Below are 25,698 nucleotides of genomic sequence, written 5' to 3' on the forward strand. Positions count from 1 at the left end.
ATTTCCTCTTCCTTCGACATTATTGTTTCTTACTAGGTTAGATCAGAGTTTCTTGATTTTTTTTCCCCCTCTCTGCCTTTGAAATTCCCTTTAAAGTTTTACTTTCTTTTATTCTCTGTGCTTCATTTTTCATGGTTCAGTTTTCCAATGCATTCATTTTCTCTTCATCTATGTCTAATTTATACACTTTCTATTGTTACTTTATTTCAGTGACTATCTTTTATTTCACTATTGAAAAAAATTTTTTTTTGCTTTGTGCTTTGGAAGCAGGGAACATCAAATTATATATTATTTTGAATAAATAGTGTTATAATACTGAGACAGTAATTACAGAGAAGAAACCCCAGTAACCAGATTATAAAATGCATGAGAGAAAGGACATTTTATTATCTTCTTAGCTCTACTATGTAGAAAACACCCTGGCACATGATATATTTCCAATCAATGTTTTCAGTGATTAATTAAATTTAAAGCAGGTAAATGTTAAACTTAGCAAGAGTAGACCTTACCATTAGTAGTTATCTTTACAAACTACTAATAGTTCGAGTACAGTGATTCTGAAACCAGAGATACAAAAACACACCTCTGACGAACATTAAAACACAACATAGAGCTTCTGATTCAGTAGGTCTAGGGAAAGATCTACACATCTGTATTTTCAAAACATGGAAATCACATAAAGTAGATGATATTGATTCTAAAGTGATTTTGATTCTAGGACTCTGAAAAGCACCCTTGAGAGAAATTCTAAGTGCAATCAGATATAGAAGTGGCAGTGAGACAGATAAACAAAAGATTCCTCTAGGTGACTTAGTGCAAGGATCAGTGGAGGTTGGCAGGAAGGGAGAGCTTTGCAACAAGGAAGCAAAACCTGAATAATAGGAGAAAAGTTCCTGGAAGCCTGATCCCGGCTTATTATTATTAATTATCATATCAAAGTTACAATATTTCAAAAAACATGTAAATAATAAACATCTGGTCATTTGCTCTAGTGAAAGACAGCATTTGGCAGCATACTTTTTTTTTTCTTCTTCACATGCTTTTCTTTTAATTAAAGCTATTTAGAAATAGGTAGAAAAGGTTAATATTGGTCTGTTTTCATGTGGATTTATTTTTGAAAGCTTTGCTTTGAATTTTGTAGCATGATAGAATGATAATGTAATGTAATTTAGCTTAATATCTATTTTGTGTTAGATGACAGTTTTATTAAGCAGAACCAATAATGATAGTTATTCAGAGTCATAATGGCCCATTATAAATGGTCTCATTTCCCCTAATTTTAATTTTACCTCTTAGAGTATGCCTTTTTAGAACTGTTACACTTGGCTTCTTTTATAAATATAATTTTAACAATCACTATGGAAACGTAAGTCATCTAGTAGTTAAGTCCAAAATATTCTATATATTTAATATGAAACTATTTTAGTGTCTTGGTTCCTCTTAATTAAACTTTCAGACTAGCAAATTTAAGGAGATTAAGATACCATCCTTTCTGTCTTAGAGTCTTAAAATTGAGAAGGATGGCTCCTTCTTTCTGGGATACTACCTTTCTGAGCCCTTGTTTCTTAGACTGGAAATTAGAGGTCTATTTAGAGAAAAGAAGGACTCGACTTGTCCAAACCAGCCTCCAGAATCAGTGGACTCATAATTCTCTCTTTAGAAAAGTAAACATACTAAGGTGGTTTTATGCATATCAGACTTTTTTTTCCCCTAAAGTGAATAATTTACATAGTAATTGAATTTTTCTGTCCCAGAGGTAACAAGGAGAGGTGGGAATCTGGTTAAGAGAAAACAAGGTTGCTTGGTTCAGAGATACTTCAGGACAGAAAGGGCCTTGGAAGTTCCCTAATTGTAAGGCTCTCTTAAGCAATGTCAATTATCTGTTTAATGTGTATAGTTTATTGAGTCTACATTATTCCTCTCAGAGAAGAATCACTATTATTCCAAATTTACACTAAAAGGAATTAAGTAGAGAGAAATCAGTTCAGACCTACGCTAGTTACCTGTTACCTGGCTTGAGTGAAGGCAAAGCTCAAACTTTCCCCCAAACATCAGTTTTTACAGTCAGAGCTCATACCAAAGGCTCTAGATGCCTGGGAACAGAGACAACAGGTCAAAAACACAAAAATAAATAAATAAATAAATAAATAAAATGGAGTTTGAGGGTCATCTCAAAATACGAACTTTATCAGCTTTGTGTGATTGTCCAAGGACCCGCATGCAACAATAGCTTAGAATTCAAGGAAGTCAATTCCTTCCATCTGCTGTCATGAGCACTATAGGTGGCGCCTGTTGCTTTTGAGTAATAATTCTTTTTCATCTATACATGATTAAATATAACTTTCTTCTATAAAATTTGTGCCTCGAAGAACTAAAGATGTATTTTCAAGCCTTCAGGGGTATATAGGAAGAAACCAGATCTATCCAGGACACAGACAGGATTATAACCTATGATACCATTACGTAATTCCATCTTTTATTTAAAAATTCAACATATAAATATTTATTCCAGTGAATGACAACGGTGATAGGCACTGAGGTAGTCCTAGAGAGCAGGGTGGAATCTCTCTCCTTACAAAGCTCTTAACTCTGGTTGGGGGAAAAGACCACCACAAAACAACATGGAAAATAATAAGATTGAATTCCTAGAAAGTAATGGGAAGAGTAAGGAGGTGTCTTGAAGCTAACCTTCCAATAGTCTTTTGAAATTATTGTTTCGCTGTGATTCATTTACATACATGCATGTAAATGATTGAAAGTATGTATATAGCTTTCCTCTTTCTAGTTTGCAGCCAATTTTTGAATAAAACTACATTCCCCAAACTGTTCAGAGAAACCCTATACAGTATTGAAAATTAGGAGTGCTCTGATTGGTCTTGGAGTATAGTTTAATCCAGTGAAAACTGGACTATTGATATTTATAGGGATCTTCATAGGCCACATTGAGAGTGAAATTTTAAAATATTTTTACTAAATTAAAGAAAGAAATGATGTTAGTTTTGGCCTAGTAGCTATTTACTTTGTGGGTTATAACCATCTCTTAAAATATTATTAGCTGGGCATGGTGGCACAGGGCTGTAAACTCAGCAACTCAGGAAGTCTAAAGCAGAAGGATCTCAAGTATGAGGCCAGCCTCAGTTACTCAGGGTGGCCCTAAACAATTTGGTGAAACCCTGCCTTGAAATAAAAATCAAAAAGTAAATAAAATGGCTGAGGATTAAGGATGTGGCTCAGTGGTAAAACACCCCTGAGTTTAATACCCAGTACCAAAAAAAAAAAAAAAGAAAAGAAAGAAATAGAATCACTGGAAAGTTGCAACTAACCACGAAATCTGCCCATTTAGTAAAGTCTTTAAGATTAAGCTAAAGTAATTGAAGAAATAGAATATTTTATTAGTATGTCCTGTGTGTTTAAAACTCTTGGTTACAAAGTGTGGCCAGATGCAAATCCATGTTCTTCCAACTGAGTTTTCAGGTTAAGTAGTTGTACCTATTGTTTAATATAAATAATGCAAAGTATATGAATTCTATCCAAGTTATTTGTTTATATTTTCATTACTTTTATTTTAAATAAAAATATTATAAACTTCAATCTTTGTAGCCAAATTCTAAAGCTTTTGCTATCTTTGACCCTGAAAAAAAGTGTTTTCCCCCTATATTTAGTTTGTTGTTTAGAAAATGAAGACAAGAACTACCATATAATCCTATTGCTAGGATGGAGTCCAGTATGTTACTGGAGAAACTGGTACACCACCTGACACAGGTGGCTTCTATGTCAATGATACTTGCTGTTCAAACCCTGGCCAAAGCCTGTCTTTACGATTTAAACACACTTTCCTACAATATACCAGCAAAGCTATTCAGTCAAAAAATTTAATGATTCCTTCATAATTTATTTATTTTGTGCAGATATCATACTCACCTGTCAGCCACAAGGCTGGCCCACGTGAGCTGACTTCTCAGAATATTATGTGAGCTGACTTTTTCTACCAGTAAACATTGATACTTATCAAGCATTCTTTCCTTTATTTTCTTAATTATAGTATTGAGTGATGTCTCATATTCTATTCATAATGCACATGGCAAAAGCAGCATGTTAAGCAGGAATTGGGGACATTTTCTGAAATCCATCAAGGTATTTTAAAATGGAAAAATGAGATTAAATATAGATGTGTTATATGTCATTGCAGGAATGGTTTAGCTTAGTTGGTCCGAGCTCAGTGCTAACGTCAGGTTTAAGCATTCAGTTTCCCCCCGTGCACTAATTACAATCTGATTGATCTTACACTCACTGGATTTTGGTTTTGTTTTATTTTAGGCTCACCGACTGACTGCAGCTGTAACTTCAACTTGCCAATGTACACTATTGCTCACAAGGGGATCGGTTGAGAGAGTGCGAACAAATTTATTGCCAACCCTTTCCTACTCCTAAAACAAAGCAATTTTGTAGATCTGTTACTGATGAGTCACAGCACTGTCTTCAAACACAAATGACAACATTTCATGTGACTTTATTTTCAGTGTAAATAACAGATTATGAAGAGACAGTCCAAATCATCTTGGCCATTTGGTCTTATTTATAGGTTAAAGTACAGTTAGTTTTTTCACCCATTTATATACTGACATATTATTTAATTATATCATTTGCTTTCTTTTATGCTCATTCTCCCTTTAGATCTGGTGTGACTGTTCTTTTATTTATTCTTTCCCTTATTAGATTGTTTATTTTCTCTGAGGGGAAAAATACTTTTTTATTATTATTTTGAGGATGCCAAGTATTTACCTAATTATCCTTCAGAGAACATCAGGGACAATACAGTTGAACAAATGGTTGAACAGTGGAAAAGGATTTCTGGATAATTATATTGTTTCTGGAGACTTAGTTACTGATCCATTTTCTTCTTGCTGTCACATATTTTTCTCTAGGTTATTATTTTTTATTACATATTTTCAAGCTTATAATTGGCAACTTTTTTCTTCCTGTTTGAAAAAATATGACAGGAATTTGCAGGTGTCCAGGTTAACTAAATATCCTTTTAAACAACTCATTAATTTGGGCTGGGGTTGCAGCTCAGTGGGGTTGTAGCTACAGTGAGCACTTGCCTAGAACCTGCAAGGCACTGGGTTCAATCCTTAGGACCATATTAAACAAACAAACAAACAAAAGTTCTCAAACATGCAAAAAAACCTCATTAATTTAAGAACATACCAACGTATTGTTCATTTATTTAGAATGAAAAGATCTAATAAGTATTTATTTTTTATATTTTTAACTTTCAATTAAAATGTAACATTAAAAAAGACTATCAGGGGCTGGAGATGTGGTTCGAGCGGTAGCACGCTGGCCAGGCAAGCACGGGGCGCTGGGTTCAATCCTCAGCACCACCTAAAGATGATGTGTCCGCTGAAAACTAAAAAATAAATATTAAAAAAAGTTCTCTCTCTCTCGATTTCTCTCTCTCTCTCTCTCTCTCACTCTCTCTCTCTCTCTCTCTCTCTCAAAAAAAGGATTATCAAATTGTGTTTTATGCTAATCCAAAAATTGAATAACAAATATAAATAAAAGAACATCGTCCCAACACAAAATAACAAGATAGAAAATAATTCGTTAATTCTTTTGGGCAATCAATCAGTCATCCCTCATACAATTACTGAAAGCCTACTCTGTACCAGGGTTTTCTCTAGATATAAAGGTGAAACATGTTCCAAAACATATACTCAAGCAAGAAAGACCTCCATGTGGACGTGGAAACAACACCAAAACAATGTGGTCAGATCTTGAATGGACAGGTATAGATTCAATAAGAGATTGTCTAACCCAATGGCTATTCCATTCTGGCAGACAATGAGTGTTATTTCTCTTTCAATTTGGATTGTATTGTGATTGTTTTGGGGCAAATTTTTTTATTAACTTGTGTGTTGAGTTGGTTAATCTTTAAATCTTTATATATGTTTAATATAGGAAGAATTATCAGCTCTCATTATGAATGACAGACAAAAGACAGTGTGAGATTAACATTTATAAAAAGTTAATTTCAAACATAGACATCAATCTTAAAATGGAAAAGTGACTGCAAAATAAGGGACAAATTGGTAGAAACTTAGTATCGAAAGTGGCATTGACAATCTGATTCAAGACTCTCTTATTGTCTATTCACACTGTTCCTTTAAGGGATATCTGACAACAATGTCTTGCAAATGTTTTGCCATTTCAAAGATTCTTGCTAATGTTTTATCAAAGTGAAATGTAGTTTTGGCATTTGGAATAAAGTTCCCCAAATCTCCTTTGCTGGTCATCTCATTAAGTAGGAATACTCTATACAATAATAGGAGAAAGCAATTTAAAGAGACATTTGACTCAAGACATAGTGATTTTTGCAAATAATATTCTGGGAAGTCTTCTGTGCTTCTGTGGATTTAATTTCACTATTGGTGTTGTATGCCTCTCTCTGTCCATTATGACCAATAATATCTTCCTGCCCATCACTCCTCTTCTAAGAGAATGGACTGTAAAGAAATGCATGAAAACATTCCATAATTTATAGAAAACTGTGAAAGAAATAACTACCATTTCCAAATGGATTGTTGATTCCTTATGTTTCTATATAAATGTTCTCTAAAACATTAAGTGCACTCTTATTCTGTGATGGCACTTGTTAATTGCAACATTATAAACCTTTTAATAATCATCTCTGCCTAATTCTGAATCTCCTGCTAAAAATGGACCTCTAAGAGTAGGTTTGCATCTTATTTATTGTGTATATCTTTGTGTCTCTAGCGTGCATCAAACTATATATAAGTGTTTGGTCAGTATTTTTTGAAGGAGTAAATGAGATGACTTATGAATGTTTGATACTGACTGTAATCTCTGTATTTTTTGTAGATGTCTTTCAATCTGATTGTCTTAATCTAATGTCCTCATTTATTTAGGCTGGATTAAAAAAAAATCCTTTTCAATCCTCATTTCTGTGCTGTTTGCCTTTCTCCAGATGCACAGCTTCACTCCCTGTTGGTGGGACCACAAAAACAGCCTTCTTACTAGTTACTTGACATAAGTCACTGTCACTACCCCACATGCCTGACATCACTCTGAGAGTGATCTTCCCAATACTCAAATCAGAGTTGATTACATTCAAGCTCAGAATTCTTCCATGCCTGCCACTCATTCCATCAAGGGTCCACATTCCAATGTTATCTACACAGAGTTCTGAGATACACATGACAAGTGTTTCTTTTCATTTTTGTCCCCTAAGGCCTTCACGTAAGGTGTTAATTAAATATCATTGAATAAATGCTGAAACACTGAATAAATGGAGATAGCTACTGTGTTCCACTTTTAACAATGTTTGGGTGGGTGAGTTAATTTATAGAAGTTTCTACAGGAGCTGTCTGAAAATAGACATGTGTAAGTTAGAAAAGTATTTTGCATCTTGCTCTTCATAAAAATGACCTGAGGTTTGTTTTTACAGTTAAAGATTTGTAGAGTCAGAATTTCCAAAAAAGACTTGAGAATCTTTATTTTCTAAAATAATTGGTGTAATTAATTCTCCTATTTAGTAGGTTTAGTTAAAAATCTGGGAGAATGGTAGTACATGTCTGGATTCTGGATGGTTCTTCAGTGTAGGGGCTGGACTATGTGACTCTACATTCACTCCATGAAGTTTAGGGGCTGGGGTCTAGTGGAGGTCACAGTTTGTGGATGTGTCAAAGCAGGTAAGTGACTTGAGATTTACCTAAGTGAAGACAGGAGGGGCTTGGTATAAATGACTGAATCCAAGTATCCCAGATTTAAATTTATGATCAATTTTCAAAAATGCTGAAGGAAGTCCTGCTCTAATCTTCAAGTTCATGTATTTGTTGAACATCTATGGTGTGCCAGCTAGAATTCTGCGTGTGGAGGAAGTAGCAATAGCAAAACACTCATTATCTCTGCCTTTGTGCAACTTGCTTGTCACAGCTCACTCTGCAGCAGTTGACTCGACCCCACAGCCATTGTTTCTTAAGCAAACTGAAAACTATCATCCTCAAAGAGTTATCCTTATCCTTGCTGCTCTGGTGTAGATAGGAGGCGAACTCAAAAGCTCTTGAATGATACAATGCAAGAAAGTGTAGGTGAAATGGTTAGGTTATGCGAGTGTTAACCCAATCAGTGCATTGATCCACTTGAATGGAGTAACTGGGTGGTAACCAGGTAGGATGTGGCTGGAGGAGGTAGGTAATTTGGGGCATGCCTTTGAGGTTTATATTTTGTCCCTGGTGAGAAGAGCAGTCTCTCTCTCTCTCTCTCTCTCTCTCTCTCTCTCTCTCTCTCTCTCGTCATATTCTGAGTTGCCTTCCTCCTCCATACCCTTTTGCCATGATCTTCTGCCTCCTCTTGGACTGGAAGCTATGGAGTGGGTTTCCTATGGACTGAGACCTCTGAAACTGTGAGCCCCAAATAAACTTTTCCTCCTCTAAAATTGTTCTTGTCAGGTCTTTTAGTTGCAGCAATGAAAAAGCTGACTAAAATTCGGAAAAATTCCCATGCCCTCTGAAGATTCAACCAACAGGGAGGCTCCGATTATGTCATGCTATTTCTCACACTCAAAGGAGATACTTATCTCCTTGACTAGACCTAGCCCTTGGTCCCTTACCATGGAATGCCCATCATTTTGAGTGAAAATATATTGTTTGTTCTTTTTATCTTTTTTAAAAATTTTTTTAAAATTTGTTTTGATTAGTTATACATCCCAGTAGAATGCATTTATGCACTTTGATATATCATACATCGATGAGATAAAATTTCTTATTTTTCTTAGTGTACATGTTGCAGAATCATATTGGTCATGTAGTCACATATATACATACAGTAATAATGTCTGTTTCATTCTACTATCTTTTCTATCCCCCCATCCTCTCTTTTCCCCCATCACTTCTCTCTACCTAACATAAGGTAATGCTGTTCCCTAGTGCTCCCTGCCTTATTGTGAATTATCATCCACATATTAGAGAAAACATTCAGCCTTTGGTTTTGTAGAATTGGCTTATTTTGCTTAGCATGATATTCTCCAACTCCAACCATTTACTGGCAAATGCCATAATTTTACTCTTCTTTAAAGCTTAGTAATATTTCATTTAGTATATGTACCACATTTTCTTTATCCATTCATCTATTGAGGGACACCTAGGTTGGTTCATAGTCTAGCTATTGTGAATTGAGCTGCTATAAACACTGATGTGGCTGCGTCACTATAGTATGCTGATTTTAACTCCTTTGGGTATAAACCAAGGAGTGGGATAGCTGGGTCAAATGGTGGCTCCATTCCCAATTTTATGAAGAATCTCCATATTGCTTTCCATAGTGGATACACCAATTTGAAGTCCCACCAGCAATGTATAAGTGCACATTTTCCCCCATATCCTCACCAACATTTATTGTTTCCTGTATTCTTGATGTATTCTTGCCATTCTGACAGGAGTGAGATGAAATCTTAGAGTAGTTTTGATTTGCATTTCTCTAATAGTTAGAGATGTTGAACACTTTTTCATATATTTATTGATCAATTGTATTTCTTCTTCTGTGAAACATCTTTCAGTTCCTTAGTCCTTTTATTGATTGGGTTATTTGAGGGGGTTTTTTTTGGTGTTAAGTTTTTTATCATTTGAACAGGATATTTTTCTGCTTACTTTGTTTATGTTGCACATATTTCAAGGTGTGGAGGCAGGATGGTCAAGTGGAAAAAAATTGTAGGCTTTGTGTATCAGATGAGCTGAGTTTGGAATCTACCAACTTACAATCTTACCAACTGTTAAAGGATCATCAAATTACCTAACCTATCTGAGATTGAGTTTTCTAAACAGCAAAAATAGGGTAATAGTTTCTATCTCATAATACTTAAAATTAAATTAGACATAAAAACGTTATGATGTTTAGAGGTTAATATCTACATCTTAAAATTATGGTGCAATTTGGGCTGTTGTTATGGCTCAGTGGTAGAGCATTTGCAGGGCATGTTCGAGACGCTGGGTTCAATCCTCGGCACCACATAAAAATAAATAAATAAAATAAAAGTATTGTGTTCAACTATACATAATTTTTTAAAAATTATGGTGCAGTTTATGTGAATTTTATGAAACTAACAAGTTTGAGGTGCCTAAGATAACTTATAAAAATTCACTAAGGCAACATGGAAGTGCTTTAAACACTCAAACCTAATTTAGAACACCTAATGTTTCTATGAAATGGCAACCCTGAAATAGGCAATGTTTTCTTATTAATATTTTGTTTTGTAATCCTGCGTGATAATCAAGGCTTAGAATGCTTGGTATTTCATTTCTATATAGTATATTCCCATTTTAAAGAACATATCATGGTACATGTATAAAATCAAATTGCTATATTTTTCCAAGGAAATTATTTTAAAAACAAAGTCTGTGAAATTAAAATAAAAGGCAGTAAAAGATCATATTCAAATAAGCTCCATTTCTAAATAAAACTTCACACCTATAAAAACTGATACCAAAATAATAAGCATCAGTTTCAGTGTTGGCTTACTTTTGCTTATTTGTTTTTAGTCAAACATTGTATAATTATAGATGCTTAGGAAAATTGAGTAATTTTTAAGAGTCAAGAATGCCGATCAAGGGGCTGGGGATATAGAGCCATTGGTAGAGACCTTGCCTCACATGCACAAGGCCCTGGGTTCAATCCCCAACACCACCACCAAAAAAAAAAAAAAAAAAAAAAAAAAAGAATGCCAATCAGGTCATTGTGAGAACTAAATGACTCAACGCAATAAAGCAAACTTCAGCCCCCCTAAAAAAGAATGCCAGGGGTTGGGCTTGTGGCTCAGTGGAACAGCACTTGCCTGGCATGTGTGAGGCCCTGGGTTGGATCCTCAGCACTGCATATAAATAAATACATAAATACATTAAAAAATAAAGGTCCACGATGAGAAGAAATATATTGCTCACTGGATGTAAAGAAATATAATGATCACTGGATTTGAAATAAGAAACAAGAACTCTTATAGATATTTCGATAAAAAAGTAAATAAACCACCTTACTTATTGGTCTCAAATTCCACCTATACCTATAGTTGCAACAATCAAATATGGAGGACAATGATTTTTATTATCAGTAGTTTAAATGTCTGTGGAGTGGTGCAATTAACCTTTGAAAATAGAAAGTAAATATCATCCCCCCATTTATCAGAGTGAGGAAGATTTTATTAATTACATGTTGTAAATGCAAGAGATTTAAAAACTATATAATAGTTTTCCCTGGGATCTGTAGGAGTCGATTGCATCAAACACAAACATGTTTTTAAAAGTGGTAGAAGTTATTGCAGTTCCTTCTAGGGGTTTTATGTACCGCCCCCCCCCATTTATGTATTTATCAATTTAATTTGGATATTTCCCAACTCTACCAATACCACAACCTACTGTATATATTGTACAGTAGGGCTTCTTAAATTTTTATACATGATGGCATGCATTGAAAATAGTATCTCTATACCACATTGGGGAGCAAAGAAAAAGCCTCTTCCACATGAGGCTGAAAGCTAGAAAAAGTCTGGTCTGAGGCCTTTCCCCAAAACCTGAGGACTGCGAGATATCTCTGTGGTTACTACACCTGCAGCCTGTTTACATACACTGAAGTAGACTGGTATTCCAATTGTGAAGTTCTGATTTCACTTGAATGAAGTAATGACATTAAAAATACTAAAGGTTTTTGTTTTGTTTTGTTTTGTTTCCTTGAGCCTAAATTTTAGCGTGAAGAATTACATATTTTGTATTAGAGCTTTCTATTGAAATAGACTATTCTCAATGTTCCCTATGATGAGAGGCAAGTATTTGAGCTTCAAAGCATAAGGTCATTATTAAATGTGCACCTGTTCATAATGACTTGGGTTTTTCCCTTTCCTGAAATTCTCAATAAAAAATAAAAATTGGGGGTTCAAGTAGCAAATTGAATGCCTATTTAGAATTTACCTAAGTAAGATAATTATTAATAATTCTGGGGAAAGAAGTAAAGTAGCATACCTATGTACCTTTGATATTAAATGTGCTTCCTTTTTTAGTTTAAACTATGTTTAATATTTCTCTTCTAATATGGGCATAATGATGACAATCTTGAAAACAGACTACACCATGCTAATCAGTTTACCTTTGGAAAGAAATGTCTTTAAAGGGATTAGAAATGTCAGAAAGAGAAACAGAAAAAGAGAGAAAGGAAAAAAAATTGGTTTACCGATTTCCCTTATTATGTTCAAATTTCAACATTTTTTCCTGTCTAGAAATTGTTATATGTAGCTTTAATCTCTTCTGCTACAGTGCAACTTCATTTTCTCTTTTTATGTTTTGGAGAGCAGAGGGTCCCAGGAGTGTATGGGAAGTTGAAGAATAACTAGTTCTACAACCACAACTGGGTAGTGTTGACAACTATAAAAGGAAAACTATTCTACTTGTTATGTTGCCCTTAAATTTTGGAAATAGTGCTCAATAGTGGAAATTAAAACAAAACCAAACAACAACCCTCTTCTTTGTGTTCCAGAAAAGAAAAAAAAAAAGTGTGGGGCGGGGCGGGGGGAGATAAGTCTGTCTCTCCAAGGAAGATTTAGTCAATTAAATTTATTTCAAAAGCTTTTTAAAAAAGCAAAAATGAAGTCTAGAAGTTGTGTGTCATCACAGTGATGTCAGTATCCGTGACCCTTAGTAATCGATTCCTATGTTCCTGTTCCTTTATTAATAATCCTTTGTATATTTCCTGGCACATTATCCTGCCCATACTTCCATAATCATCACTTCAGTTATTACTGAACACAGTCTCATTGCAACATGTACCTAACAAGGGCTTGTCTCATCTGCTGGAGATTGAGATGGTGAATCAGGAATACCCTTTGAGCTTCTGAAATCTTCACACCAGTGTGAAATTGGATGACAATTACACAAAAATACCCAGGCTGTATCCATTTGTTTCAGACTTCTTAATGGCAGCTCTTGTACTTGAAATGACATAGAGATGACTATAACATCTAATTCTTCCAAGGAACTTACTGAAGTACATTTGAAGTTTGCCTTTCTCTTGAAAGTCACAGGAAGTTTTGTAGAAACTTTTTCAGTAAACCCGTATACAGATCCCTTGATTCTATGTTTTGTCTCTTGTTTCAAATTGACAAGCAATGAGAATTTTTTTTATCCATATAAGATATAACCGATCCATTTTCTAGTCATTTTGAAATGCTGAGAAGATTAAATTATTTACTGATAATACCTAACATATTTATAACATGATCTGATATTCTTCAACAATTATGCTCTATTGACAGGTCCAGTGGCAGATGCCTTTAATCACAACTACGTAGGAGGCTGAGGCATGAGGATCATAAATTCAAGGCCTGCTTGGGCAACTGAGTGAGACCTTGTCCAAAAATAAAATAAAAAGAGCTGAGGATATAGCTCAGTGCTAGAGAACTTGCCTACTGGAAGTCCCTAGGACTGGGTTCAAGCCATAGTACTGCATATATCTTATATTTGCCTTAAATTTGCCCCCAAAATTCATTATTTAGTAAAAAAAAACATAATAAAATGTCTACAGTTTATTCAACGTAAGAAATAGGCACTATTATCATCCTATAGCATAAGACAGTGAATTTTTGCTATTATCTGGAAATCAGTAAGCTTCTAGGATTTTTCCAAACTTATAATTAAATAACTTTTGAATGCTAGTAGACTTGAGAGGAAGGTCTTTCTATTTATGTGTGACCTCTGAAGGTCTGTCCACAGAAAAGATTTTCAGATACAATGTACACAAAGAAAATTTCACTCATGAATAAGTTTATATGAGAGCTAAATTCATTTTCAGAATACTCCTGCTTCCTATTAAGCAATTTTGTGATTTCAAGTTGATAAAAATTATAGCCTGAGTTCTGATACTTCCAGTAAGTCTCTTACCAGGTACTAATTGAATGTGTGTTCTGTGTCATACAGAGTTGACTCATTTTTCCTGTATTCTTGATTTGAACCACCAGTTAATTTCTCTACTGCTTTTTCTATGAATTTGGTAAGTCCAAAGTTTTGTCTACAATGTGATATGCAATTTTAATAAACTTATTTTGGCATCATTTGGAATTAATCTACATGATCTTTCTTTAACATGAAATCAATTAAAATCACAAAATAATTTCAAGAATTTAACCCCAAAAGGGTTCATTTGTTTTGGAAGTCAAGTCTAAAGCATGTAGTGTAAAAATTCCAAGAGCTGTGTGTAACTGAAATCTACCTGGAGGTCTAATTATACATTTACTAGGATGAAATTCCAGCCAGGACAGGTCACTTGCAGGACCTCACCATGGACTCCAGCCTGTATCTTTAATGCTGTTCAGATTTCCTCCTTCGCTGACAGGTGTTATGCATCTAAACAACATGTGACCTGGCTCATCAGCTACTAAATTAGTAACACTTTACTGAAATGGGAATCCACAACTGATAAAGTGCAGAGGGGTCAACATTTTAAAACATGAAAAGTGGGAATTAATTTATAAACCCTCTAAAAATCAACTTAACAAATTGCAGCAAGAACCTTAAAAATGTTTGTATCATTCGGGGCAGCAAATTCCATTTCTGGAAATACGTCATAAGGAGAAAACAGAATGCCGATGAAAAATTGTATTGAAGGGTATTTATGAGAGTAACATTTATAATATTGAAACAAGAAAACAACAACCAATAAAATTAAACTGGGAAAATAAATTAAACCCATTGAAAGAAAAGATATCACAAATAATTAGAAATAATGATAGCTGTTCATAGTATGAAAAACATTTTAAATGAATGAAAAACAACAACTGGAAAATAGCCTTTAAAAAATAAATACGTTTATAAGGAATCATATCTGTATGTACATAAAGATATTTGTATCCATTTCTACCAACTATATTTAAAATACATAGCAACCATCAAGGAGATAAAGTGATCAAGGAGACAAGGTGACCCATCTGTTTTTTAAATTTCTTTATATATTTTTACATGTTTTCAAAATAACAAAAATTTAAATTATGTGTATAATTACAAAAATCTTATTTAAAAACAGACTCAGCTTCTGTTAGTGAAAAAAAGGAGTGTCTTTCACAGTCATAAGCTGATGTATCCCTATCTGACAGTCTCAAAAAGCACTATTGGATTATCCCATATACTAGAAAATTTCATCATTTACTCCTGAGTGACACACTACATTATATCTGATAACTTGATTCATAATTATTATGCGTAATTGAGGCATAAACTTAGTATGCAATTTCCATATTTCCTTTTTGTTAAGTTTAAAATAATAATGGTAAGTTGGGAATTTAAAAAATTCCCAACCATGTAAAATTAGCAATTAAGAAATAATTACAAGGGGCTGAGGTTGTGGCTCAGTGGTAGAGTGCTTATCTAGCATGCATGAGGCACTGGGTTTGATCCTCAGCACCACATCAAAATAAAATAAAGAAATAGTGTCCACCTAAAAGTAAAAAAAAAAAAATTAAAAAGAGAAATAATTACAAAATCATACAAAACAGTACCTTCATAATTCACCAAACATGCTATAAACTTAATGTTTTTCCTGTGAAGGAATTTTTCAATGTATACTTTAAGTACCTGTTTACAAGTAACGTTGTCTTTGGAAAACCTGAATCTAAATATTTGGAAACTAATAGAAGTTTATGTTTCATTTATATTTTAAAGCTAAGTCTTAAGAGTCGTTAAAAGATCTTTGCCTTCATATTAACACTGATTATGTTTTATTATATTATTGCCAAGCTGGTAAATACAGAGATGAAAGAATGATCTTTGGACAAAAAATAAACTTGGAAGTTGGCATAACTGCTAGATTTCATCCCCATGACAAAGGTCTGTGGAGAGAAAATAGTTCTATGAGACAATTTTGCTCATGGTAAATACCACACCGAAGACCTTTATTTCAGTGCTGTTTAATTTAATAAATAAAAGTATGGAAAATATTTATGAATGAATTGCATTAATTTAATGTGTATGAAGTTTGTTCAGCGTCACAGTAGTGCAGTGTTCTGAACATAATAGGAACAGGCTGAAAAGATTGTGGAATGAATGACTAAATGAAAGGCATTTAAGGAACCCCAATTTTCTAGCTCTTCATCCTTGTGCTGACCCTCATTGATAGTTAAGACAAAAATTCAAGTCTGTTGTGAAGCCTGAGAGATGTCATATTAAAAGCAATATAAAACAAATAAAAATGTTGAGTTTTAATACAATTTAAAAATTTCCAGAATAAAACATATTCTGTTAGTTGGAAAAAATGCTATAGTTTTAGTTAAATTCAAATTTCAGGGCAGTAGAATTCTTATATGTGCCTAAATAATAACCCTAAAATAAATGTTTACATGATTATAATAAAATTACTTATAGCCCCCTATAGTGACACTACTGAGAGCTACAATCATGATGAATTTGCGTGAAGAATGTGAATTTCATTTTTGCCATTGTGATGTGCCTTTCATCACATTGGGCTGTTGCATTTTTAATGGACGCTTAGCAACTCAATCTATAGCTTTGTTCAATAATATCCATTTTAGGAAAAGAATCACATTCAACAGGATTTAGGGGAAAAAAACCTCTTTTGTCTATTGCTTGATGCAAATTAATTGTTTACCATGATAGTTAGCCATTGCCTAAGGCCATCTTCTGAATAAATCATTTGTAAAATCATAAGAAAGTAAAGCATATTTTATGGGATGGACATTCAATAAACACTTATAATTGAAATTTTATGTGTACTTTATATATGTGATTTTACTGATAACAGACACTGAATAATAAAGTTATCTTTGGGTAGAAGTTTTACGAGTAAGCTTAGTAAGAAATTAGAACTTGAAATCTTTGTTTGCTGGCGCTAATTAGAAGATGGTACTGTATTCATTTGAAAATACCTTTTAGAGTGTTGAACCTACCCACTGATACTTAAGTATCAGTTTTAATAAAAACTACCTATGCAAAGTAATTGTGATAATGATCAGTTTTTTAAAAGTTAACAAAAAAAGGAAATGAGAAACGGTTTTATTTCTCAGTCAATATGCCATTGTTGATTAAAGAAAAATCTGAGATTTCATCATATGCTACAAAGGAGGATGACATCAAAATGCCCTCTTGGTTGCCAGCTAGCTGTATAAACCACAAAAGAGCAGCATTAAAAACACAATACACTAAAACAGTCATTTTTCAGTGCTATGTAAATACTATGGCATTTTAAATTCAACAATAAGCAGAATCAGCAGATAGTGACCGTTTTAAATTTGCTAAAAATCAATAGAAGAGCAGTAAAATGCAATTTTCCTAAACCAGGCTGTAACTTCAAGTGAGCTGAACCATTCCTGATGCGACAGAGAGATTTTTTAATAGGACTTAAGAAAATGGATTTAACATTGTTTCACTTTATTAGTGGTTGAGGAATATAAATGTGAAATGCTTTGAAGTAATCTACATTATATTTTTATTAGCTTCAGAGCTTCTATATACATATTTTATGTTCTTTTCAAAGGCTTAAATAGTATTATATTCTAATTATTATTTGCAGATGGTATTTGTTTTTCTCATAATGACCAGTCAGAAATCTGCACTCTGAGTTCCATGAAAAAGAATCATTTCACATTGAGTAGCAGTTACTCAGTATGCATTCTATCCCTTGCTCTCTCCGAGGGAAAGTTTTAAATAATGTATGGTGGGTTCCTTTGTAACGAGGTGCTCTTTTTTTTATGTTTTGTTGTGATTTTGAGACTTTGGAGGAAATGTCATTAGTTAGAGGATCACTAATCATATCGAGGATTTTTATCAATGCCATAGAATTCATCTATGTATCTTTTAATGGCTGGGTAAATGTCATTCAAGGCTCTTGAGCATTTAATTCAAATACTAACTTTAAGAATTATGAACATATTGATGAGTTAGGAAAAGACAGAATAGTGTACGTAAAACAAGATCTGAATGAACATCTTTTTTTTTTTCTCATTAAAGATTGATCTAAAGATTTTTTTTAGGGAGACTTATTTGCTGGATCTAGTGACTTTTTTTTTCCCAGTTCCCAGGGTAGTAATAAAGAAATACCTCAATAAAACACAATTCCCCTCTTCTCTTGTGTCCGGTTTTCCCTTCCTTTTCAAATGCAGCTATTCTTAAACCTTCTTTCAAATATGAAGACCATGAAAAATAAAATAAAATATAGTTTCTGGAGAGCAAGTAGCTTTTTAAGCATTGAATTGAGGTCCTACTTCTAAGTGCGATTTCTAAAATAGGCTACCTCAAAATAATATAAAAATAACAAATCTAAGCAAATTTTATCTTAACAAAGGAATAGCTTCCAGAAAAGTGTCCTTCATTATTCTGCCATTTCTCTCCTTAAAGGCTACCTGCAGTTGAAATCTCTTGTATCCTCTAGCACACTTGACTTGTTCGGGTATTGATATTTATTTTGTGCATTACTTTTTATTGCATACACGTTTTGCTATTATGCCATGTTAGGCCCTTTGTCAACTGACAGTATGTATAGCCTTGCATTTGGGATACATGTCTAGGAGGCATAATAAGTAACAGCAATACATAAAACAAATCAGTAGCCTTGTATGCTGGAGAAAATGATTTAACAAAGTTCTGTGATGTTCTCTCAACTTAAAACATTAGCATGTTAATTTTACCTGTTTTCCAAAGAGCATGCCATTATTATTGACTTGCTTCTGGGTTTATGGTCTCAGGATGCATGAATTATTAGTGTAGCTTGACATTTTAAAATCCCTAACTCTATAGCTTATCGTCATACTTCCTGGTAGCTATTCGGGGCTTTGAGAAGCAAAGCTAATTGTTGATCAATGATTGCTCAGTAATTCTAAGTTGTCAAATTTTCATGTGGGCTTAAAAAAAAATCTTGGTAATTTCTGGATTTATAAGACATTATCAAAGAAAACTGTAAAGCACTGTTACATATCTAATGCTTAGAAGATAATCATTCTGATTTTTGTGATAAATGTATACTTACTTTCCTACTTTTATTTTTTAACAATAAAATGATGTCATTCAAATGCAATTATTTATTAGATTGATTTTAGTGTCTTTCTCTCAAAGCATGACAATGAAATATTACAATGGCACTATATCACATGTAATTGAATGCCTGAATATTTCATATTCAAAAAGTCCACCTGAGTAGGGAAACTGATGAAGATCTTTGAGCTGCAATTTATGAGATTTTAATTTTCCAGGAACAACAGGCTGGTTCTTATTAGAATGCATTTTAAAAATGGCCATTTTCTTGTCATGGAGAGATATAAGCACTTAAGCAAGGAAATATAAAAAAAAATGTGAAAGACTTCTGATTTTTGTCAAAGAATTGTAATCCTCCAATTTATATTTTCTGTGTAGTTTTCAGTGTGAGAAGATATTGACTGAAAATTTTGAAATCTTTAAGTAATCAGTGCATTCCCAGATTTGTCTGTTTGGGTTTTTAATTGTTAGAGAATCACAGTGAAAATGTCGTATGTTTCATTTTTTTCCCTTTAATATACACTAAGCTTACCCTATCAGCAGGAAGCACTTTCAATTAGGAAACCTGTAATGAAACTCACCACAATTAATTGCCTGTTAGTGTGTCTTATACTAGATCTATACTACCAGTTATGTTGCTAAATTGTGAGTTTGGAAACTTGCCTTATACAGATTGACTTCCAACTCGTCAAAGGATATATTCCAAAATCCCAGTGATTAGTTCCAGTGATTAATTTAATATATGAACCACATTTTCCAACATTCTCCTATTGTCAGCCCCAGCAGCTGATTTTAAACCCTTGTTCCAACTGAGCTCTCCGAAGCATTTCAATCTATAGGACCATTCTCGGTGTCTTAAAATACTCTTCTCTTTTGGCTTCCATTCTTCTTGTTCTCATCCCATCTGTTAAATAATCCTTCTTAACTTCCTTTCTGGGCCCCATCCTTTTCCCATTCCTTAGATTCTATTATTGGTGCTATTCTCATTTGTTCACCCCAGAAACATTTACAAAGTATTTACTATATGTACTGGAGTGGAAAAAAAAAAAAAAAAACACTGGGAGATACAAAAGTGTGCATAACGCCGGCATGGTGCTGAGGACCTTGATCTTCAGTGTAAATAAAGCACACCAATGTGTCCTTCAAATGGGTGACAACAGCACGTCTCTTCTCTGCACTTCCACCTGGGTCATCACACTGACCCTCAAGACTTCAACCACAGTGGACAGTATCCACCCCAACACTTCTATCTACAGCTATTTCCAAGTCCTTACTCGACCTTTTATGTTTCTAGGTACTTATAATTCAATGTGTTACATGCTAAATTCTCCTTTGTCTGTGCTTTTTCACCCCCAGTCTCCAAATACCTAGTTCTCTTGATGAATTCTATCTTTAGTATTGAAAATTGTGTTAATATTTTCCTGACCCCATAACTTATGATTCAGCCTTGATCAGTGATTTATATTTACTTTTTTATGGAATCTGTTATGAATGCTTGCCAATTCTCCTCAACAATGACTTCGTAATATCAAACCCCATTGCCACGTTTTATCTGTTGCATATAATCATACATCATTGATCACACATCATATACTGGATCATGAACTCCACTGAAAATATGACAAAAGTATTAGAAAAATGCCATTTTTCATACAGAATTGAGCACATATCAGGTGGCTAATAGATTCTCTAAAACACTTCTATGGATGTGGAGGGATTCATCTGATCTGAAGATAAGACATCTTTAGTTACAGGCCAATTTTTAAATTCTATAATCTGATAAACAAATACTCTCCAACTTTTTAAGTAAAATCTACATTCCGAAGGATAACCTTCAATGATCCCATGATATGGCCTCTTCTAAACTTCAAGCCTTTTAGGTTCCAAGGAACAAAGTTTGAAGAACACCATATGAAGGGAGTGACATGTTCAGTCTCTCAGGGAGGTTTATTGTCTTTCATGCTAGAGACCAAGCGTTTTATGAGCTGTGCCTGAGGTTGTATTCTGGCATCTTATTTTTAAAGGGTCATTTACTTAGACAATCGTTTATCCAAATATTTAAATGAAGTGAAGAATTAAAGGAAAGTGTAAGATATGTCTCCACAATGGACATTGATGGGGCAAATTACTTTCCATCATGAAAACTTAGCAGCACAGGCAAACAGCTGACTTGAATGGAAATATATTAATCTAGATTATTGAGATCATCCCTGGACATATTTGAAACAATGCTCAAACAGTGAGTTATGAATTAATCAGTGGATAAAATGAACAAAGTTGTGATTATATGTAGGTAGCAGAGGTTGCAAAGTGGCTGCCAGTGGACTAAATTTGGACCACAAAGGAATTGTTTGGATAGCATAATTTAAAAAAAAATTAAACCAGTATTTAAACATCAAGATATTTGTCTTTTATATGAATCTCTGTGTTTCCAGCTTCTCTTGAAAAATTGGAAGCTCTGATATTATTGGGCTCACGTTCTCATGTGGCAACTATTGGCTAGAACTGAAAGCAGCTGTTCCCTCTACACAGGACATGTACTTTCTGGTTTAGCACAGCTCCCTGCAGACCCACTTCACACATTTACTGTACCTGCCTGTTCCCTGTTGGCAGTTGCAGTCCTAGAAGACTGGCCTGGAAATTTGAAGCGTTTATAGAAAACTGCTATTTTGAATAATGCATCATGTGTCGCAATGCAAGAGAAAAATCACCCTTTCTACAGTGAAGTTTGGAATATACATTCTGAAGTCGGCACTGAGGCTACTGTGGCTCCCAAGAAATGGTGTGAACAGAAAATTCTTATCTCTATATTTGAATTCATATGAGTTTGATTAAGGAGAAAGAGAAGACTAAAATGATAGTCACCTGTCATAGGCAAATCAGTTCTTCAGAGGGTAGTGAGACAGCATGGAAAGAAGCCAACCTTGTGCTCCATGAGACATGCAAAATCAAATTGAAGACCAGTGTTCTTTCAATGAATACGGTACCCACAATTAACTTTCAATATTCATCACCTATAAGAAAGATAGGAGAATGAAGATGGGCTTGATTTTCCTCTTATTCTTTCTATGTTAGTGTTTAAGTTTGTGCATCACCTTGGAAAATATAATATAAACAAGCAAAAGAGAAATTAGCAAGCACTTGACAATGTGTTCTTTTCTGGCCTTTTCTATCTGGTGATGAAGATCATGATGATGTTAAAAATAATATAGTAGTTATAATATTCCTAGTTATTCTAAAGCCTTACAGTTTTAGAGGGACTTGAAAATAGTTTCTTTGTGAGAAAAAAAAAACACAAGTATTTTACAGTTTAATTGGTTATATTAGCTAATAAACAAAAACAAACAAAACACTAAATGTCTCTTCCTAGTGCTTTCTTGAATCCTAGACCAGAGTTTATATTAGAGAACTGATCTGATTTAAGAGGACTTTGAGTCCCTTAAATTATCATGGAAAAACAGCTCAAATTTCCTTGATGTGTCAATCATCTTTTAGCAGCTCTGCTAATATTAGAGCACTTCAGTTTTTTCCCCAGATCACTTCCTTTTCCTTTTTCTTCTCCCCTTTTTTTTTTTACCCTTGAGATACAGTCTTAATAATTTGCCCAGCCTGACCTCGAATTTGCCATCCTTCTGCCTCAGCCTCCCAAGATTACAGGTGTGGGCCACCACGCCCAGTTTTCCAAAGCACTTCCATGTACTGCAAACTTGCTTTTAGGTATTGCACTACAATTTTAGGATCTTTAATATAAAGGATATATAAATAGGGTAAGTCAAAAAGAAGAGCAACTGACTCAAGACTTTTCCTTCTGGTTCAGCAGTCCTTAAGGCTGAGAGATTTAATAACTCTGATAAGTAAGTAAATGGAGAAATATCTGGGAAATCTCCAGAAATATGAGTGTTATCATAGATCCTTGCCATTTATGAATTTATCATTTGAAATTGGACTCCTTGTGAGCTCCAAAAAACTCCAAAAGTTTATGATGTTTAAAATGATAGTCAGTTTTTGAAACTCTGGATTATTTCCTTTTCTGGTAATATGGAGTCACTTAGCTGGTGAGTCTAGGCAGACAACTGAGAATCATGCTTAATGCTGGTTGCTGTCCTCTAACCATCTCTGTGTACAAAACATCTGTCTCCAGATTTTTTAACTGCTTTTTTTTCCTTTTCTCTTATCCTTCTCCTTCTCATTCTTCTTCTTTGAAGAAAATTACTTTCAACAGAGTGACATTTCAAGTCAAAAGCAAAAGTGATTAACATTTGGTGGAAGAATCTCTCAGTTTAACTAAGCCAATGTATTTGTCTGAAAACTTGAAAATTTAAGATTTCAAAAGCAGAAAATATCAAGAATCTACTATCCTTTAATACTATTCTTTGATACTTTTAATACTATTCTTTTTTTACTTTAACCGTGATTAGTATTGAGTTCTCTAAGAGACAAATTTAACCTTCACCTAATCAAACAAAAAATATTCATGGAGTGCCCATTTATGCAGATTGTGGCATTAACAGAGACTTAAACAAAGCATTGCCACAAAATGAGGTTCCTTCCAGAGATGCCTCTCTCTCTCTGGATAGAAAGACCTCCGTATATGGTCATATTTTTGGTTATCTGACCATTTACACTGTCTTCACTCTGCTATGTCTTTATATAAGATCTAGCCCAGTCTTTACCCTTAAATGATCTTCAATATCTTAGAGTTATTTTATTTATTTATTTATTTATTTTGCTCCAGCAGCAGCTCAAGTGGTACTTTCCCTAGGAAACCTGTCAAGGGGAACTGAGGGTCTTTCCTCATGGTTGCTGTGGCACTCCATTCACTCCTCATGGTGTTTTCTATTGTACTGAGATGATCTATTCATGTACTTATCTCCTCTCCACTCCTTCATCTTTAGAATTTTAGCTTACTCAGCACTTGGGTCATGTGTGTGTGTGTGTGTGTGTGTGTGTGTGTGTGTGTGTGTGTGTGTTTTGGTCATCTCAATGCATATAAAATGCCTAGAAGAGTAAACATTCATTCTAATTTCTCATTAAGAGAACCATATGGAGAAAAACCCACATGTGGGAGAACAGTGAGGTAGACACTACATTGGTCCTGGAAGGAAGAAACAGCTGAGAAGTGGCAATGCTTACTATGTACAGAGCATCAATGTGCAGTTAATTGAGAGCTGACAGTATACTGGCAAATGGGAAAAGAGCAATTACTCAAGAATATACTTTAATCAAAGCCAAGAAACACAGTGGCAATTTGTTAAATGACCATATGATTTGGTTTGAATATGGGCATATTAGATAGTACTTTGTCACAATGATCTAATACTTAAGGTAAACTAATAATATTTCAAAATTTTAAAAATGCAAATAAAACCTCTTTTGAGAAATGAACAAATTACAAAATTCAAACACATAATTAATTTTAGTTGTTTATTCAATCAAAACCAAATTGTACCTGTATGCCACTGGTTTATCTTTATATTCATCTTAAGGATTTATAGACCTTCTTTTACAATATTAAACAATATAGATGTTGGATTCAGAAAAAAAAATATTTCTTGGTTTTGATTGTTCTAGTTATGAAAATCTGATGAAACAAAAATTTAATCTGGAATAGTTCTCTTGATTTTCTTGTAAACATCAAAATTTTGACTTATAGTGTCCTTTGTTATCTTGTGGTGTGAAACAAACCATTTCTAGCAAGTGGAGTCTTTAATATATTGTTTTGTTTACAAAGATAAACAAATTTTACCCAATTTTGTCTAGGCGCCTTTCAGAATTTTTAAAAACAAGCTTCCCAGAAAAATGCTGATTTTAAGAATGGGAATCTGTCATGATGACATAATCTCCGAAATAAGTGCATCACTTTCTAAGGATGTGTCTGAAGACAAATCTTTACAATCCATAGCCTGAAGAAATGAAAATAGGGTGTATAAAGCAATTTCATAATCAACAATGTCTTTCTTCATGGAGACTCTAATGACCTGAACACTGTACTAGATCCTGGGAAAACCAAAACTCATTAGAGAAAGTTCCTGCTTTTCTTCCTCTAGGTTTTAATCATCAAATGGGGAAATTAAAGAATAAAAAATGCTAACATCTATACAAGTGCTCTGGGAAGAGGGAGAGAAAGTATTGGTCCAGTTCCAGGGCTTAAGCCACATGTGCTAAAGATGGTGATGGGTCTTAGAGACGAAAAATAGGAGATTAAGAAGTGGGGGAGGAAATTCCAGGCCAGGGCATTGCCGTTACCAAAACTCAAATTTGAAAAGTGAAGTACCCAATAAGTCCTCCACTGCACACACAGGTCCTGACGTTGCAAGGGCATTGCCATTGCTAATTTCCCGTCTGCAATGTTTGTTCTCTATAAAGTCAAACATTTTTTTTCTGTCATTTGAAGCAGTTTTCTGATCAAATGTCATGTCTACCTCTATCTCCTAAAGCTGCTTTGTTTATAAGAGTAATTATTATTATGTGCTCTATTACCTGGTAAAGTTTGCATGAAGGCATGACCTAAGTTTGGATGTAAAGTTCCTACTGTAGGGAATGGATCCCCGTGAGTACTTGCTGGCAAGTGAAAGAATGGATCCGAAAGTGCTGATAACAAGTGAGATGAACTTTGCTTCTGTGACTATTTCAAAACATAAATGCTCACAGCAGCAGACAGAAGACCTGT

The 25,698-nt window shown here is 34.0% G+C and overlaps 1 long non-coding RNA gene across 5 annotated transcripts in view; it reads right to left on the reverse strand.

Moving 5' to 3' along the window:
- The window catches only part of LOC120890842 (uncharacterized), a 94,943-nt gene that overhangs the window by 36,544 nt on the left and 32,701 nt on the right, over window positions 1–25,698 (reverse strand). For 4 of the 5 annotated variants that reach the window (XR_013427937.1, XR_013427934.1, XR_013427936.1 and 1 more), the window contains exon 4: window positions 21,894–22,042. The exons of the other annotated variant lie outside the window; for it this stretch is intronic. This is a non-coding gene — a long non-coding RNA (uncharacterized LOC120890842). The remainder of the gene's footprint in view (window positions 1–21,893; window positions 22,043–25,698) is intronic. 5 annotated transcript variants of the gene reach the window in all.

This window comes from Ictidomys tridecemlineatus, chromosome 11 (genome assembly GCF_052094955.1).
Source record: "Ictidomys tridecemlineatus isolate mIctTri1 chromosome 11, mIctTri1.hap1, whole genome shotgun sequence".
Taxonomy (NCBI): Eukaryota; Metazoa; Chordata; class Mammalia; order Rodentia; family Sciuridae; genus Ictidomys; species Ictidomys tridecemlineatus.